Below are 12592 nucleotides of genomic sequence, written 5' to 3' on the forward strand. Positions count from 1 at the left end.
CGAACATAAGATGTAGAAAAAGTATATAAAACAGAGGGCAGTGTAGGGGCTATATAATATGTTATATTATGTGTGTGTGTCTGCATACATATATATACATACACATATATACATATATGTATATGTGTATATATATGTGTGTGTGTTTGTATGTATATGAATATATATATCGCAACTAATTGGATAATTTGATAAGATGCAAACAAATTGAGGCTGATAGTATGCTATGACTTTGTAGCTTGATATCACTGTGGTTATGTCTTGTGGTGACCTTCAAAAGGAATCCCTGTATTAAATCCCCCTTTATTTTTTTGGTTTCTTGTTATATTTCAGTCTGAAAAGGTTTGTTATGACATGAGATGTACGGAAAATCTTTCTTTATCCTCAGGTTATTTTTTGTGGATCAGAGGTATCAAGCATATGTGTGTATTTGTGCTTGTGTCTGTTGGAGAGAACAAGAGCAGGAAAGAGAAGAGTTTTCAATATTTATTTCTTCATTATTTGTCATAGTTGATATTTTTTAAAGTCATAAGCAGTACATGGTGTTTGCGTGTACGTATCTGTGTGTGTATGTCCGCGTACGCCCGTGTGTGTGTGTGTTCTGAGGAATGGGAGTATTGCTGATGCGGGAAATTAATCCTTAGCGGTGAAAGTAAAAAGTAAACAAACAATTTTGCTAAATGTCATCATTTCCCTGCTGAGCGTTGGTCTGCAGGGTCAAGGGGGTAGAGGGGAAAACAGGAGTGGAAATGTCATAAATCAGAAGGATTTTAGAATCTGATGACAAACGTAATTCCTGTCTGAAAACAGCAGAGCTGGCCCCCTGCGACTGTCATCGATGCTGGCCTATAAACATCACAGCTGTCACCCAAGCTCGCCCGGACTGCGAAGGACATGCCATCGTGCCTCTCACATGCTCTTTCTGTGGGCCAATTCTGGACCGGGGGGGGGGGCGGTGAATTCCACTTTGCATTTTGACACATTGGGCTGCCTTGGGGGGTGGACCAGGACCCCAACTGTAGGATGGCAACACCATACACTAACCCCTGTCGTGTCTCACTATCTGTTGGAGGACATTTACTCCAATGAAACGCTTTATCGTTCGATCTCGCCAAAATCAGTTTGGGACACTTCAAAAAGAGGGGGATTCGGCAGAGTTTGGTAGAGGGTGGTAAGTGGCTGAGAACGGATAGCCAGGCACGACATACTGCTGAATGTTGTCACTGCGAAAGGTGAGTAGAGGAGATTTAGGAGCCATTTTCCACTCAACAAATGCTCCTCCTGTTTCAACCCAACCCACTTCTCCCCACTTCACTCATGCATTTACACACACTCATTCGCTCAGACACACGTGTATGCGCACACACACCGAGAACAGTAACTAGATAGCAGCAAGCGTGTCTGCTCTGTAACCTACACACCTTACGCCGGCAAGTTATTCTGTTGCGAATAAAAAAAAAAGAAAAAAGAAAAAGAAAAGAAATATTAGATTACAAAGAGACATCCAGTCATCTGAGTAGCATGTCTCGCCATTCCAAAACTGTTGCATTAACTTTAACCTACAGCAAGATGAGACTCTCTACAACATTATATGACTGGGAAATGCGACTTGGATTGACACCTGTTAAGTCTTTACTGTGTCCCGTTGACATTTGTAAAAGTAAAAAATATATAGCTATAAAGCTTTCCATTTTATACCTTCTAGTGCAGCACCAATGTTTTGGACACGTGTTTTGTTGCTGGCTGAATATATTTTAGCTGACCTCCACCAAAATCTAAAAAGAAACCATACGACTAATTTGTCATAAAAATTACTGCCATAATCCTCAGGATATTCCTTTTTTTAACTGCTTGATGATTGGAAATATTGGGATGCTTTTCTCAAAGAAATGAAATACAATATAATGTAATATATAATATAATATAATGCAATTTTTATTCTTCTCAAGACCAGAGCAGGAGTACATACTCTCAAAATTGAGGAGGAAACGAATAATATTCAAATGTATTCAAAACAGAATTAAGAATTGTTAACTAGTCTAAGACAATGCTGTTGAAAGAAGTTATATGAGATGTATTAAAAAAAACATATCCACCTAACAGCTTTAACAACACCCATCAAAATGGCAAATGTTTTGTCAGTCGATTGTCGCTTTTTAAAGTAAAATCGAATACCAAGCCAATTTGTTGTAACAACACTTGCAGTCAACTGGCCAAAATTGAATCAAATTAAATCCAACTGTATTTATGTAACCCAGTTTTTAAACCAGAATTGAGTGACACTCTATAATTTGAGAGGTCTTGACCACACTCTTTAAAATTTAGAATGGGCCAATATTTTTACTTCATGAAATGGGTTATATTAATATAGTTTATTACGTTTTCAATTGTTAGGGCCTGTTGCCCTCATCTATGTGTATTCAAATATAAATGTGAGTGTGTGTGTGTGTGTGTGTGTGTGTGTGTGTGTGTGTGTGTGTGTGTGTGTGTGTGTGTGTGTGTGTGTGTGTTCTACTTTGAAAGCAATAAGCAACTACTGTATATGCCAGTAAGGAGGTGAAGTAGTATCAGCACTTTATGGCCATATGTCATACACACTTGTATCTTGGTATTCAAGGAATTGTGCAGAATTTTGTGCTACCGATGCAGAGAGGTTCCATGAGTCTTTAACTTCTCCCATGAGGGCAAATTACTTTAGTTCAGAATTTGCTAAAAGGCTTCACTCTACTGTTACGGAGTCATTGGTGTTTTCCAATGCTTAAAATCACCTGCTACCAATTCCCCAGTGACTGATTATTAGTTAACTGCATGGATATTTATTGTTTTCAGTCTCAAAGGTGGCATATCTAACTATACATCCTTTTTTGGATCAAAAAAAGTTGACTGGGTTGAGTTTGAAAAATCTGCACACCAAAAGTTCTCCAAACAGAAAGATGATTTATTTTACATATAGTACAAATAATTAATTCTCGCATTACATTTCAAGCAAACATAGGCTCTTCCTTGGATGCTTACACACACACATCTCCGGGAAGCATCCGAGGAAGAGCCTATGTTTGCTCGACACTTCATGCGAGAATAAGTTGTAGGTTGTTGTAAAATAAATCATCTTTCGTTTGGGAGCACTTTTGGTATGCGGATTTTTTCAACTTACTACATTCTACATTCATGAAAATGGGTATGTTGTTCATTTGGACAATTCATTTCAAACCCTGAGGCTTGACGAGATGTAAGTTGGGTGCAAAAAGTCTGTCGAGACACATAATGGACTTTAAAACTCATGCAAGGTTCGCGGACGAGTTGCATTTGTAAATTAGGCAGTTTTTAACATCCACATTATACTGAGTTTCAGTCAACTCAATATATTATACTATATTTCAGTGAACTCAGATTATGAAATTGACAGGAGGAAAGTATCCATTGTCCTCCAATCATGTACCGCAGAAGCAGTGAATGACCCAATGGCTGCTGATGAGCCTGTGGAAGACTTAAACAATAGATGGATTGTGTGGTATCCTGAGCAGCTACAGAGTTTTGCCCCTCCACCATAGACCCCATTGTAATTTTCTGGAAGGTGATTGCAGTAATGGTCTTGTAATTGGCTCTGAGTGGCTTAAGTGCCAGGCGGAGCGGAGAAGAGCTTGCCAGATATGTGCAATGCAAACACAACCTGCTGGCTGAGCAATGATTGAGCATGAGGTCTCAATCTGAATCCGAGATACAGCTGCTTCATTGTGTTGCTTCATTACAAGACACATTAGTGCAGACTTAGTCTACAATAAAGATGTGTATGTGACATTAAAACATTAGAGTGTTCACACCATTATCCATTTAATGGCATTCTCAGTGTTCGGCTACTGTTTGCAGTAGCAGTAGAATATTTAATTTGATATTTGAATAATCATTCCATTCATTCATTCATTCATTCATTGTTTTCATTCATTTATTCACCATAGTCTATTTAGATAATATAATCACGATTAATTCTAATATAAATCATGCTGAAAGGACATCTCTGTTGGTTTTCATCTTCAATGTTTCAGCTTCTGCTTCAAATGCATGCACTACTTGTATGTTTGATTCCTTTGGACAAAAAAAAAAATCTGATCCAGTCAAGAGTGAACTAAGATTTATAGGCAATATAAACCTCTAAAAACAGAGTTTTAAAGTGAATGTTGAGAGTATTTTATTTTGATCGCAACAAAAATTAAATTCAACAATTTTAACCTTTTATTAACTCTAATACCACGGTGCAAGGCAACAAAGAATGTTGTTTACTTGTTTGTTTGTATGCATGAGATCAGGTGGCTTGATTGACTCGTAGTTTAGTAATAAGCTGGATTAATGTATCATTTAAATATTATATTACCTTTTACTAATCCCCATGGAGACATTTGTTCTCTGTAATTTGCCCATCATGGATGAACCATGAGCAGTAGGCTGCTATCGACCATCTCCAGGGAAGCAGTGTCTTGCTCAACAACACATCAATGTGCCGTGAATCGAACCAGGAATGGTTGGTTCCAAAGACAATTGCTTGACCGCCTGTGCAACCCTGTGACTCCAAATGCTTTGCACAAGGTTTCATATTCACACATGCACTCACACAGCAATAGCATTACAGTTGCCATGCAAGTCACTGACCAGACCCTCAGGGTGCAACTGGAGGTTCAGAATCTTGCCCAAGGACATGTTGCACGCAGAGAAGGGAAGCCAGGGCTCAATCTTTAGATTGGAGGCTCTACGCATTGAGCCACAGCACCCCTACCACAACAGCTACTTTTTTATTATTTTCCACTCTTCCTTTGGTTTAAAATGTGAGAAATTATTCTTTTATGTAGCAAATTATAAGATAACAAAAAATGCATGACATATATCATGTTATTGTATAGTAAACAAAAATCATTTAAAGTTCACATTGTATTCCAGAGTTCTTCAGAATGCTATTGAGGAACATGGCTGTTTACTGCCATAAAGATCTGCTTTTTAGAGGATGCAAAAATAAACATTGCCAATAAAGACTGATACTGAAACATACGGTTAATTCTAAACGTTGACTTTTCATAAATGCGAAGTGCCAAATGGATGTTGAATAGGTTTTGAAAATCCATGCAACTGGGACTTGAAAATTTAACTCTTTAAAATCCTTTTCAAGAGTCCAGACCTGCTCTGCATGTAAAGTTTTATGATACAACTGTGTTGTGATTATACAAACAAAGTCCAACTTGAATTGACTTGAAATCGAGGGTTTACAGCTGTTTACGCGTCTGTTATGCCAGCTTTTGCGAAGCACTGAATATTTTCATCAGCTCAGGATGTTGGATTGAGCTTAAAACCATACACTGGGAGTTTTAAGTGTTTATAAAAAAATATTAGAATGTGTGTCATGACATTCAAGAGTAATAGATTGTCTCACTGGAAATATTACATTTCAATAAAATTTTGGAAGTTCTTAAAATGATACTCTAACACAAGTCAACTATATCAATGCTAATTTAATGTTGCAGATTTTCTCTACAATTACACAAATAACTACTTTTAGGGTCAAGCTAACATGATCTATATCTTCAGTCTAAGTGACAGCTTTTTTTAATTGTTGACAAACTCAGTCTGTGAAATGTTGGGATTTGTCAATCAAATGAATAATAGCACAGAGCACTAAATTAAGTTCCATTTAATTTGTTTCTGACATCTATGTTTGTCTGCAAAAGAGTTGTAACTCATATAAGGCTAATGTACTATATAAACAACCCGTGTTTCTCTCTACTGGTGGGTTTCATCTTAAACAAAGGATTTCACAGTGTTTAAGCAGTTGGTCAGTGTATGTATATTTTGTAACAGGTTTCAAGAGCTTGTTGAACATGTGCAGCCACTCTAAATTCCACTAGGGGAAAGAGGACCCCAGCTTCCTGCACCCTCACCCCTTCCCCCTCCGTCACGTATCACAATGCGAGTCCAGCCAAGCTACTGGGCAACTAAATGAGCTTGGCTGAGAATCAGCTTTCAGCAGGCCTATTACCAAGGATTTACTTCAGTGTTGTTTAATGTTTAATGTTGTTTAATCACAGCAATTGTCAGACGCTTTGCGTACTGACTGTTTTCAGAAATAGTCCGTAAAAATTTCTGTGTATCTGTCCCTGGCTGCTGCCCAGTTGGTGTAGGTAAGGTCCAGGATAATGCACAGCTGCCACTCTCAAACTTGCATTCAGACACGCAACAGCAGGCATTTTGCCCCCATAGAGTGATCAATGGTGTGTGTGTGTGTGTGTGCGTGCGTGTGCATGTGTATGTGTCTGGCTGTTCTTACCCTTAACATAGCATACACACTCTCTGACTTTTGTCATATTACTACTTTATGCTTTTTTGCAAGGCTCACAAATTGGAAAAAAATGAATGAAAACAGATGCAGCCTCCACAAACACATAAACAACCTGTCCTGATGTATATTCATGTTGAAGCAACAGCAAATGATTCAGGTGTTTTTACAGCAACAGCCAAATAAAACGTAATAACACAACTTTTATTTAATTGAGGTATTCTCTAAATATGTTTTGCAAACTGAAAGTTTTAGGTGTGATTGCCAAACTGAGGATTATATACGGCATGTATATGAATGTGAGTGTTGCTTTCCACTCCATTGTAATCATTTGAAATTGTACCTGTTTATATAAAAGAATGCTTGGCGTGAAACATTTAAATTGAATAGCTAATCTGGTTCATTTCAAGATATGCCAAATATAGCTTTTGAAAAAATTCAAGTGGAGTGCATGAAAAAAAAGAACATTGACAATACAACTTTGTTTATGTATGTATATATATATATGTATATATATATGTATATGTATATATATATATATATATATATATACACACATACACACATAAATGTATGTTTGTATGTATGTACTCAAACACATATATATACAAACATATACATATATACGCATAAATGTATTTGAATAAATACTGTAGCCATAAATACATATATAAATAAATACACACACACACACACACACACACACACACACACACACACACACACACACACACACACACACACACATACACACACATACACACACACACACAGGTGCACTCTCACACACATATGAATACTGCATGAATGTACATTAGGTTTTTAGGGAGATATTTTATCAGATTGTAAGCTGCCACATTACATACTAAGTGAGGTGTATTTTCTGACCCATCAAAAGTAGAATATTTCCCTATACTTTTCCTAACTGTTGAGTTTTACTGGAAATTTCTTTAGTGACTTGTGTCATACAGCCCTTTCTAGCGAGATACAATTTAAAATAAAATGGTTTTCACTTTTTCTTTGCTTAATAACAAGGTTTTAAAACAGTGGCATGTTGCTTACCCAATCAGCCACCACCTGCAAAAAGCAACGTCATCTATGTTTGTTGTAAGAAAAATTTAACATAGATATTGCTTGTGTTGCATTTTATTGCAACAGGTTGGTGGACAATGGAAGATGGAAGAAAAGGAACTGCTGTTTCATTTTTTTATTCCATGACAGTAGCTTAAGCTTAGTAGCCTAATTTTCAGCGAATATACTCTTCCATCATCAGCAGCAACCCGCCAACACACGTCATCGCAATCGCACAGATACGCTTCAATAAATGGTTTGTCCGGAGAGCTGGGCCAAAAGACAGACACTTGTGGAACTTACTTACTTGAGAAAACTTGCTTTATTTGGAAATGGGAAAAACGAAATGCTGTTGCAAAATAACTTTCAATTATCAACTTCATCGAAAACAACAACAAAAAAAAAAAACAACCCATACAAGAACAAGTGTTTTTTAGAAATCCAACAAAAATTTCTACACAACTTCCTATTTACCTGAACACCCTTCTCACATGCCAACACTCTGGTTTTCACCCTTTAAAATCCCCCCTCAATGGGGGTTTCAGTATATCCGGGTCACCTGCGTGGTCAGTCACACTATCCGCTGGATATCTGAGGACCTGGCTACAAACCGCAAAACAGCACCGGACCTTTCTCATTTAGACACGGGGGCTTCCCAGTGGGGCGTCTTTGTACTCAGCTTCATCTGAGCCCAGGGCTTTATCAGAACCACCTGCCTGTGGGGGTTAGCCATATCTCCAACATCTCTTTTTCCTCCTCGGGCCATGCTCTGAGTGTGAGAATATGTGTGTTTTATTTCCACTCTCAATGTGTGTGTGGGTGACTGAGCATATGTGTCTGTAACTTGAGGAAAATTGGCCCCAAAAATGAATTGTTGCCATTCAACTGTTCTTAAATCTGTTTTAGGTTTGGTGTCTATGAGGCAAATTTAAAAATGTTTTACATTTGAGTCCAGAAAAGTTTCCAAATTAAAGACCATTTTAGTGAGGTGTAAAAACCACTCTTCCTTGGACTCTTGGAATTTTTAGCCATTAGAAAAATATTTTTGCCGTCCACCATCTGACTCAATTAAAGTGGTGTGGACAGATGTTTCACCTCATTTGTTTTTCATTGTCACTGGATATCTAAGTATAAATGCACCTGCTTGCTTTTGATCAAATACCTTTTCAAACTTGTGTTGTTACCATTGCAAGAAGACACATTAACATCTAGAATTGTAATTCAAACAAGTGCTGCTGTGCCTTTATGTCTATCTGAAATTGACTTTGTACAGGCGAGGCTTTGCAACAACCTGAGAATACGCATAAAATTTCCTACATACAGGAAACTGTGAATGTCTTTCCCAGATCTCCCTCTCATCCATTTCAAATCTCTTCTAACTATATGTTTCCGTCTTATTTTCCATCGTTCTTCAATCCAGAGAGGGAAAAACAGGAACTAGAGCTTTTCACCTGGCAACCATTTCATTTTTCTTTTATGGCCTCAGATACGTCCTCGTATATTTTCAGCCATTTCTTGTTCTGAAACTTCGAGTTCGAGTAGATGGATTTTTTTCTCTAAATAATCAAATAGAACCTAATTTCTGTGATGCAATGTCTGTGACTGGGATCATCATAATGATGTCACACAGAAAAGAAAAACACCTTCTGATATTTGACTGCAATAAAGAGTTTTATCACAGATTACCAGTAGATTTATACTTTGTACCTTAAGAAGTTTAAGAACGTCAGAAAACTTTCCTCTCTTTTATCCCAGAGAAATAATCTGTAACTGAAGATAAACATGTAAACATGGGACTATCAACAGATAATTGCACTTTCAGTTTTCTATATCTTTCATGCTATTTTCATGTGACACTTATGTGGCCTGATTTCCTGCTGGACACTGAATAACTATTGTAACATTAATAACTGGGGAAAAAAAAATCATGAATGACAAAAAACAAATCATGTCAAGTTTGAGAGAAATCCAAAAAAAAGCCAAAAAAGGAGTATACCTCAGATCATGAAAATATGAAATTGTATATTTGAGAAATATGACCTAATGGAAATTAGTGTAAAAAAACAAGATTGAGAAAATGTTTGATTACCTGGTGTGACTGATGTAAGACACAATCATCTACATACAGTGGAATCGTGTCAAAATAATTCCTCTTGGTGTTCTGTTAGATGCTGATTAAAGGATTTTTATACATATTTCAATTCTAATAGTCAGTATTAAAAAAGTAACTCCCACACATCATTGAAGTAATTGTCATTGATATTCCAAAAATGGTTGATCCTACAAAAACTAAAAGAATCAAAAGCTTAGAATCATGACTTTTTTTTTTTCTCTTCATGAAGGTATATTCATATACCAAATGTTATCTTAAATCACCAGGTAAAGCCCAGTTAATAAATATGCATGGTCAGATTTGTTTTGCTGGTCTCAAAAACATGCTGTTCACTCAATATATGAGTTCTCTTCTCTTTATTTCCCTGCTGTATCATAGGAACATTTCATTTTACTATTATTTGATCATTGATTACTTCAGTCACTGATTTTTTTTCCCTGCTTCAGTATGATGAAATGAACACAACTTCATCCATTCACCTTTTTGGTTTTTTTTTTCGTTTTTTTTTTTTTCTCACATATTTGACATCTGTATCATGACTTTATCAGTCCTAAAATAGGTTCAAGATGTTCCTTGAAGGAGACGGCTGGTGTGAGGCGGCTGAAGTACAGTATGTGAGAGCCCTTTGTGAGCGATTTAGTGGTTCAGTGCACATGTCAGGCACACTGTAACACCTCAGATAAGTTGCTCTACATCTCCTGTCAGCAGTAATTCAGTGGAAAAGAGTGAGGCGAAGGAATTTAAGGCCTACGAGAGGAATAAACACAAGAGGGCAATAGTTTACCAGGAATTTGTTATTGGAGTGCCTGCGATAAACTCGCATGCCATTCTATCAAAAGCAGACACACAACTCCAAGAAATTAAAGGGATACTTCTCCACTTTTGCAAATGGACAAAACACCACGCCCCTTCCAACCTTCGTCCAAGCTTACATCTGACACAGTTCCCGAGACACTGATTGTGACCCTGCTAAAAGGACCAAAATGTGTTCGGAGGGATAGATCGATGGCTTCAATATTGGGGATTATGGGCTACCCTTGAGTCAGCCTGCTGTCACTCAAAGCGGGCTCAAAGAGCCAGATTAGGAACCAGATCCTTCTCATCTCTGTCAGAGGATCTCATTAAAATACATGCTCCTACATCTCCAATTGTCCTAGTTTTGAGTTTTATGGCAAGCTGGCTGCAATATGCCATTACTCAATCAATAAGATTGTTTGCATTTCGTGGTTCTAATGAAAAATGCCATGATGAAAGAGTGAGTGTGGCTGTTACTCAAGCCTGCCCATTCTTTTCCACTTAAAGACCTGATGGATAGTTTAAGGTATAAGAACAGACCTGTTGTGCATTATGTCACTGCTGCTCTGTAAAGCAATGTGCACTGCTCCCTTTTAAAAATACATCTCATAATTTAACAGACTCTGAGGTAAATCTGCAGTGGGAGCAATGGGTTGGGGGGGAGGGGGGGGGGGCTGTGTGATTTTGAATTCTGCTGGAAAGGGAGAAGGGGTGTATATCAGACAAATAATTATTGGAAATAATGTCCAGAAAGATGGAGTGGAGCCAAATTATGAAATCATGCACTTCTCTCCGGTACATCACCATGCTCATTATTTGAAGTCATGCTTGGAAAAACAGGTGTTTCCAATACTGGGCCGCTGTCTCCGAGGTCTTGCAGCCCCCATCATTTTCTGATGATGATTCAGATATGATATTTCATGGCTGGGGCTGTGCGCATGATAGAAAGTGATTGGGGAGAGACGTTCAGAAGACATCCGTGTAATGGATGCTGATTGGCCCCGGCTGAATCCCTGGACTCGGTGCCTCTGTAACAAGAGGGGAACCACAAAGCTGGCGTAGGAATTATCCTAAATGCTCCATGCTTTCAATCTCTTAGAGGCTAGAATGATTACAAAAAGACTTCTCTGCCTCTTTAAACAGGTGCCATATTTATGTGCACAAAGCACAACTCCGGTATAGCTGAGCTCAGATGGCACAAAAGCTTTATTCTCATAATAAACAGAACCAGCAGGGAGAAGTGTGTCTTTTTTTTTTTTTTTTTTATGGGGGGAGGACTTTTTCCTTCCAGTTTAGTTTATGATCGATGCATTGTGTCAGTGTTTGAAGCCCAAGCCTGTGATGTGGAGGATAGCAGATGTGTGTATTTTATAAGGAGTGAGAACTCTCTCGTGTGATTATTAATCATGTCATCTTTCGTTCTTGTAGAATAAAGGCTGCAACTGACCCATAAATCAAGTCGGACAGCTTCGGTCCCAAACATGAAGCCAAATAATTTGTCATTAATTTCCGAAACAGGTTTTCGATCATTTTGAATTTTAGAAATGTGAAAATTAATCACATTCATAGATTATGCGTGCGCACACACACAAACACACACACACACACACACACACACACACACACGTATGTATACATATAGAGAGAGCGAGAGGATGGGGGTATTGTCGATTTCCGAAAACATAAAATAACGGTGGATATTTTATGGTATTTGCAGCATAACAGTTGAGTACAGTTTAAATAATTGCACTTTATTTATTGGTAATTGCAATTTACCAAATTTATTTTGAATATATCCATCAAAATATGAGCAAAAAAACAAAAAACTAAAACATATACATGAATTAAAATGTTTATTGAGCTTTTTATGTGCTTAGCACCTGTATTTACATTTTATATACCTTCACAAAAATTCATTTTTCTACTTCCCTTTTTTCACACTTATCTAAAGCAGATTGTAGGCCTGTAAAATGGTTGCAATGCTCTGCGCTTAAATACATATCTCACAACACACCAAAACTCACTTTATTCTCTTCTGCTATTGCTTCTTTTATATGTTTTCAAAAAACTTTTTTAAGCTTAAACATAATCCACTCATAAATGGTGTGAGAAAGAGGAATTCATGATGTTGAATGTTTTGTGCTGGTTTCCTAATACCTCACACCTGCCGGGAGATTTGTTTTTGAAGTATGAAGAAGGGGTTCCTCAGTTTATCAAAGTAGTAGTTACTGCATCTGTTTACCTTATCTGACACATTAACTGGCCACAGTCTCCAGATATATCATCCGCATGCTATC

The sequence above is a fragment of the Fistularia commersonii genome, chromosome 4 (genome assembly GCF_037954325.1).
Source record: "Fistularia commersonii isolate RoL2024-O1a breed Wild chromosome 4, RoL_Fcom_v1.0, whole genome shotgun sequence".
NCBI lineage: Eukaryota > Metazoa > Chordata > Actinopteri > Syngnathiformes > Fistulariidae > Fistularia > Fistularia commersonii.